Source organism: Camellia sinensis, chromosome 13 (genome assembly GCF_055761805.1).
Source record: "Camellia sinensis isolate YWXY chromosome 13, ASM5576180v1, whole genome shotgun sequence".
NCBI classification, from domain to species: Eukaryota; Viridiplantae; Streptophyta; class Magnoliopsida; order Ericales; family Theaceae; genus Camellia; species Camellia sinensis.
In genome coordinates, this window is record NC_138973.1 from 64,627,650 (window position 1) to 64,635,953 (window position 8,304).

An 8,304-nucleotide genomic window follows, 5' to 3' on the forward strand; every position below is an offset into this window, starting at 1 on the left:
TCAAATGTAACTTAATTGCTTTAAAACATTCTAATAAGCTAGTTTTTATTTATTTATTTAAGGCTTCCTTTGAGATGTGAGTTGGATTGTTGACTTTTTGACTATTTTAACCCGGGGCTAAAAAGTCTCGTTTGAGATGAGTTTTTTTTTTTTTTTTGGCTTTTTTGACTTTTATGAGAGAAAAAATAAAATGATTATGATTTGGATGTAACATTTATGTAATTGACATCTTAGCTTATTTTATTTTTTTGTGGTTATTTTAGCATTTTTAGCCCCAAAAATCCTCATCCCAAATGAGGGCTAATATTGTAATAAGTTAGTTGTGATAGAGATTATTCTGATTAATTAGAAATTTAAATGGGAAAGAACAAATTGCAATTGAGTAGAGCATCCAACCAAACTACCCACCAGACAAAAATATGCTTATTTATATGTTGCTTGGTAAATTAAACAAACAAATTAATGTAGGATCATTATTGTCGCAAGTAATAGATTTAAATAAATACCCAATGTGACTATGAATCTATATATATCCTCTTAAATATAACTCTTTTATCCCCACAAGATTGGAGAAAATAAATATATAGGAACATAATCCCAACATATGGGACACTACAAGAGTTAAAAAGAGTCTATTTTTTGCTTCACACACAAACAACAATAAACTTTTGAAAATATTTGGTGATCTTACACCACCTCTCTCGATACTATATATATTATGCATGCTTGCTTATCCATTATATTTTTTCTTCTTTTTTTCGGACCTTGGATTTGCTCTCTCTATTTTTTATTTTTTAAAGTATATAGTGGTTCTGGAAAATCATTATTTTTAAGGCATGTCAAATGGCTGATGATTGGAAAGAAGAGCACTAGTGGCTACGATAAGGCATAAACTAAATACCCATAAAATAAAATGTTTATTGTTGACATATATGCAATTCTAGAGACAAAAAAAAATATATATATATATATATATATATTTTTGGGGGCATAAACTAGGGAGTTCCGTACACCATCGAAGGTAGTTTTCTCTGAGAGTAACAATGTATGTGGCAAGTACAAAGAAAACAATATGGTGCCGTTTGGTAATACTTACGTTTTTAGTTTTCTATTTATATTTATAAAAATTTAAAAAACTTAAATAAAAATTTGTTTGGTAAAATTTTTGATTTATAAATCAGTGGTCTCAGTTTATAAATTTGGCCAAAAAATGTGTTTCCATTTTGAGTTTTCAGTTTTTTTTTTTTTTTACCACCCAACATTAGTCACCACCTGCACTATTTTCCACCACCGTCTTCCGCCACCACCACCCACCACCACCCACCACCACCCACCATCCGCCGCCACCACCTACCACCCACCACCCACCCACTTACCACCACCACCACCCACCACCCACCCACTCGCCACCACCACCCACCCCTCGCCACCACCACCACTACCACCCACCACCCATCTGCCATCCACCCACCATCCGCCACCTACTTGCCACCACCACTCACCAGCCACCTGCCACTACCATAAACCACTAGCCACACACCACTACCAGCCACCTGCCACCCACCCGCCACCCACCACTACCACCCACTTGCTACCACCTACCAACCGCCACCATCACCCACCCACCCACCCACCCACCCACTACCACCACCACTACCCCCGCCACCACCCGCCATCCGCCACCCACCTGTCACCACCACCTACTACCACTACCACCACCACCATCACCCACTTGCTACCACTCACCACCCGTCACCGTCACCCACCCACCCATCCACTGTCACCATCCACCACCCACCACTACCTGCCATCCGCCACCCACCTGCCACCACCACCTACCACCCGCCACCCGCCACCACCACCACCACTACCCACTCGCTACCACCCACCACCCGCTACCGTCACCCACCCACCCGCCCACCACCACCACCCGCCACCTACCTGCTACCACCACCCACCCGCCACCACCCAACACCGCTAGCTACCCACCACCCACCGTCACCACTTTCCACCATCGTCTTCCGCCGCCACTTGCCACCACTTGTCATTTCTCACTCTTTTTTATATTTTTAAATTTTTTTAAATATTTTGTCAATTACCAAACACGTTTGTAGTTTATGTCTTTCTAAAAAGAAACAAAAACCAGTTTATAAAATTTTTGTAAATATAAATTGAAAACGTAAATGTTACCAAACACACCCTATATAACAAAGCTTGATGCATAATTTATTTATTTTCACTACTGTTGAGTTCCACCAATTTAAAATCTTGATACTCACTTTCCAAACAAATATATGATTAATTCTAGGTTTGTTTTTCTACATGGACGATTGTTTTATCAATAGGCATCTATTACTTTTATTAGTTATTAGAAAATTAATTCACAAGTTTTCAAGTTAAAGTTACATCATCAAAGTATTTGTTGTTCAAAAAGTTGTACTTTAAGCTAAGAGCATGTTAAGCATCATTTACATACGGTTAAATTACAAATACACCCATGAGGTTGGAGTTATGATTAGCTTCAAGCTCCTTTTTATTGATGTATTCTTCATTTTGTTGGATTTAGTATCAATAAAGTCTTTCGTTTTGCCGATCAAAAAAAAAAAAAAAACATCCATGAGGTTACTTAAAATACAAATTGTCCACTGTAGTTTGAAAAATTATAAATATCTCTTCGTTAAAATTTTTTATTTAACAGAATAAACTAAAAAAAAGAAATTCATAATTTCTCTCCTATACAATAATAAAATTACCTAAATTATTAATTGAAACATATTTATAACATTATTAAAAATTATTAATTGATTTGATGATTTATTAATAAAATGGGTGATTTGTTATGAAATTAGAAATCTCAAGAGTAAAATATAATTTCCGGAACCACATGGTGCGATTTGTATTTTAATCAAATCTGAATAGGCGTATTTGTAATTTACCATTTACATATTTATAGGGATTTATGAAAGATATGTATTATATGTGCCTATGTTGGAACATGTGTGAATGAATGGAGTCTCATATTGGATTTTAATATACATTCACTACAAGAAAATCCAGCTTTGGCGACTAAAAAATGAATTTTCGTCGCTGAAAGTAGGACAATCGGCAACTAAAATGGAATTAGTCGCCAAAAGTGTTCACTTTTGGCGACTAAGACAATTTAGTAGCCAAATGCATAGTTATTGGCGACTAAAATCAATTTCGTAGCCAAAAGTAAGGGTTTTGGTGACTAAAATTCAGTTTAGTCGCCAAAAGTGCAGATTTTTTGCTACTAAAAAAAATTAGTAGCTAAAAGGAGGGGTTTTGCCGACTAAACCCGACTTTAGTCGCCAAAAGTGCTGTTTTTGGCTACTAAAAAAAATTAGTAGCTAAAAGGAGGAGTTTTGGCTACTAAACCTAACTTTAGTCGCCAAAAGTGGCTGTTTTTGGCTACTAAAAAAAAATTAGTAGCTAAAAGGAGGAGTTTTGGCTACTAAACCCGACTTTAGTCGCCAAAAGTGCTGTTTTTGGCTACTAAAAAAAATTAGTAGCTCAAAGGAGGAGTTTTGGCTACTAAACCTGACTTTAGTAGCCAAAAGTGGCTGTTTTTGGCTACTAAAAAAAAATTAGTAGCTAAAAGTAGAGGTTTTGCCGACTAAAACTGACTTTAGTCGCCAAAAGTGCTTACCCTATTTTTTTTTGTAAATATTTTATTTTTTACATCAAATATATTAAATAAAAAAATTATTTTCATATATACAATTTTGTATTAATGCCAGTGAATATAGTATATAAATAATATTTGTTGCAATAATATTCATATGAATTGGGAGTGGCGTAGTGGGGAGCAAGCTGGGAACACAGGTTCGAACCTTGGGACATCCAGCAGAGGCAATATTTTTTTTTTTTTGAAATATGGTTTTGGCGACTAAAGGCGTTGGTCGTCGAAAGGTATACCTTTTGGCGACGAAAATCTTAGTCGGGAAATGTTTAAATAATAAATAAAAAAAATCACTATTGGCGACTAAAAATTTAGTCGCTAAATGTATGATTTCAAAAAATGGAATTGCATTTGGCGACAAAAAAATTCGTCGCTGAAGACCTGTGAATTGGCGACTAACAGGTTTTTAGTCGCCAAAGGAATGGGCGACCATGAATTCGCGACAACAGTGGCGACTAAAAGTTTTTGTCGGGAAAAGTGAAAATTCGACCTTTGGCGACTAAAAAAGGACCTTTGGCGACTAAAAATTTAGTCGCCAAAGGTGTATTTTCTTGTAGTGATTAATTAGATCGGCTCACTACTTAGGCTGCAACTTTAAGTGGGCAAATAATTGTGTTGGACCCAATGTTGCGTCCAAGAGCATGGTGCTGGTGAGTCTGCAACATGATGGCTTTCGATGAAATATGTTTTTAAGTGGCATATGATTTTTTTTTTTTTTTTTATAAAAAGTGTATTGGACAATTTTTGCAGGGTCATGCATGAAATTAAGATAGTGGAACAAAGTTTAAACTAAGGGCTGCAAAACAAGATCAATTTCACTTCCTTATAACGACCCTTTACTAGCATGAGAAAGGCAAAAAATTCTCTCGTGCTCTTGCTACAAGATCACACCTTCAGTCAAAACATTCATGGCATGAATGTAAATTGCAAAATATATTTTAGTCATCCGTTTTGTTGATTCCATTCACAAGGACACAATTATAGTAATTTTTTAGAACATAAAAAACAAAACACACTATTAAACACAAAACAAATAAATGCATAGGATTTTTGAGACGTGGGTCCCATTAAATAAGTATTGTAAAAATTTACCCATCAATGTGTTCAATTTTGAGTTCGATTTGTGTCCCTAATATTATTGTTTAAAAATCTATCACAAAAGTAGTTGAGCATTCACGTCTTGTAAAATCATAGTAGCTCCTTTTAGCATAAGTTTGATGAAGGATCATTGCAGAAAAGGTTCTCTTATTAACCTTCTTTTAACAATATCTAATTAACAAAAGTCCAATATAAATGCAACAGTGTGTTTGGTTTGAGTTTTTTGGATTAAATTTTTCGAAAACTGAGTTTTTTTATTTTCGTATTTTTTTGTTTTTAGTGAATGTTTTTAAAATTTTAAATATTTTTTTTATTCTTTTAGATGTACCAAGCATGCTAATTTTTGAAAAGAGTTTTTTTTTGTTCGCCCAATAAATCAATTCAATAATAATTTATGTAATTGTGTTGTTTTTCATCAATAAAGTTTTCTTCGCTGATCAAAAAAATAATTTATGTAATTGTGGGAGGATTCAGAATAATATGTAACAAGATTTTAGAGTCTAGTAATGCAAAATCGCTTCCTCCAAAAGAAAAAAAAAAGAAAAAAAAAGAAAAGGAAAAATGATGCAAATGTAAAATAATAAAAGGCCATGCGAGCCATAGTCAATGGGAAAAAAAAATATTGACAAAAAAAGAAAAAGAAAAAGGAAAAGAAAAAGAGAAGAGTTTTAAAGTACTTTTTACACATCTCTAAATACTTTTTTTTTTTTATACATTTTAATATATTTTTTCAAGCCTATCAAAATTAATGGTAATTTTCAATAATAATAATAAAAAAAACATTAGGAGGCAATTGATGATTGCATGTGTGAAAGGAGAGTGTTGACACAGTGCTTGTTACTAATCAATTGGGATCAAAGTTTCATCTCTAACAAGCTCTCTCATGATTATTCCAAAGGGATCACCATAAATCAAGAGGCCACCTCATTTTTTGTCGCTAGCTTAGTCTCTAATCTTAAACTAATAATAATATAATAACAATAATAATATAAATAATAATAGAGCCTCAAACCATGAAAGAGAGGGCTTGAGAGACATTGAAACATTATGCCAGATTCGAGACTACTAGTATTAGGTGCCTATCACATGGTTACTAATTATATTGAATTTTTTTTCCCAATCTCTTTCTCTCTTGCTCCCAATTGGTCCACCCCTCATGTATATAATATTTAGGCCAAGTTTGGCATCCTTAAAAAAATTTAAAAAATAAAAAAGTCACTATCTTATTTAAGTCACTATCTTATTTAAGTTACATCATCTTATTTAAGTCACATCACCTCTTTATTACATCACTTCAAACCCAACCCATACCTAACCTATATTTCATAAAAAGTCAAAAAGTACACTCATTTAGGACATTCCAAATAACCCCTTAGAATATGATGGCAATGGATCGATTTCTTTAATGCAAAGAAAAAAACTCAATTAATGTAAAACAATAATACTAGGTGCATAAAAATTTAAAACAAAAATACACATAAAATGTATTGTGTGATTGAAATTTCTTTTAAATAGCCTGCATTGCAATCATGATGAATTTCAATTGCACAGAATATTTTTTTTGTTTGTTTTTCAGTATTTTATTTCTATGCATTTAGCAGTTTTTTAAAACTTGAGAAATTGTTTAAGTCATGACAAGTATAGCATTAACGCTGTTGACAATTTCTAAGCTTCATCTCATCCATCACCATCTTCTGTTACTTGGTTTCTCAAGGCAAGACCCTGCCTTTCTTGAAGACCTCAAACTTTCCATGTTCTTGAGGAGACTCCATTAAATTTGGCATGGGCTCATTTCATTTAAGGCTAATTGCTAATGTTAACAAGTGTTAAGGGCATGTGCTATATGGTGTGGTAATTTTGTATTAATTTTTTTCAGTAAATTTTTCTTTTAATTTAGGATTATTTAACAAGTGGTGTAAGAGTACTTTTTAAGATGCCTAAAATGATTATATACTTTTTATGAGAGTAATGTTTAAATATGTATCAAGTTAACAAAAAGGGGAGTAATATTACACAAACCAACAAATTTTTTTATAAACCTTTTTTTACTTATTGATGTAACACCTATCATATTATTTCAGTTTTCAAAGTTTAAAATTTATAATATTTTTTTTTAGTTTGTATAATAAATTTTAAAATTAAAGTCATGATTAGAATGATAAAATATTAGAATTCTTAAAACGAAGAACAATCAGTTAAAACCTTCATAATAAGTATTTAATTCTCTTTCAGATAAGCCTTAAAAGGAGAAAGAAAGGTGGGTGCCATAGAGCCCGTGAACTCAAAGTTGCAAAGACTTTGATGCTCAAAAGGTAGACTTTATATAATACTAATCGAAAAGAGACAAATTCCATCCATAGTTGTGAACTTAAAAGTCTTATTCGATGTTAAATCACCTAATTGCCTATGAATACAAACATTAATTAAAAAAAAAAAAATTGCAGATTATAAAAATATATATAGTTGATAGTTATATATTGACCTGAATTTGATGATTATAAAAATATGTAATAGATATATATTGACCTTTAGGAGATTCAAAGCTTCCAAGTGTGGAACTTCAGAGAATAAATCAGTGATGTTGCATCACAAATGTCAATTTGAGTGTTCCATTATATTAAGATAAATACTCAAATGAGCATATCACCTTGTTTACACCATAAATAAAATTTTTATCAATCATAATTAGATTTAAATTTTTTATTACTTATTATTATTATTATTATTATTATTATACAAAAAAATCTTGAAAGTTAAGAGAAGTTAAGTCAAGTTTTGAAGATTCAATAGATGGAGGATAAGTGATAATGTAAGAAAGTAAAAGTTATATCCGTGGTTAGATGATGGTTAATAGATATTTTTTCCTTTTTATTATAAAAAGGATTAAAAAATCAAGACATGACTTGATTTTCATTTCTTTTCTACCCTAGGAGTAGATCTAATCTACACAAGAGTAGTTTAAATTTAGATATGAGTAGTTTTAATGTATTTTACTTATATTTGATTGTTCATTCAATCATTTACATCATCATCTTCTTTTTCTTTCTCTTTTTTTTCTTATTTGTTTTATGATTATTTTTACTCTAAGAAAGTCCTTGAACTTTCAAGGCATTGAATCTTAACACAATTGCTTGATTATTGTATTATTTGGTGAGATTTTGGTTAAGGCTCTGTGAATCTAAACCGAACAAAAATTTTACTAATAATTTTTGGCACGGCTAGTGGGATATCGTCTTAACTTGGCGAAAAAAAAAATGATACAAATAAAATATCAAGAAATTATGCCATCAAGTGGCATGTTTGTATCTTGTGTACCAATGGATGTAAACTACCAATGGGTATGAATTATTATTGGAATGTCTTATCTTCCATGTATAATAATTGTCAATATTATGACAATGATTATACTGTCTATTGCCAACATAATGGCATGACAAATGATATGGAAATAATAATTCGGTGTTGTGAGGAATAAATTTATTAGCGCAAGAATGAAATTTTGGCTC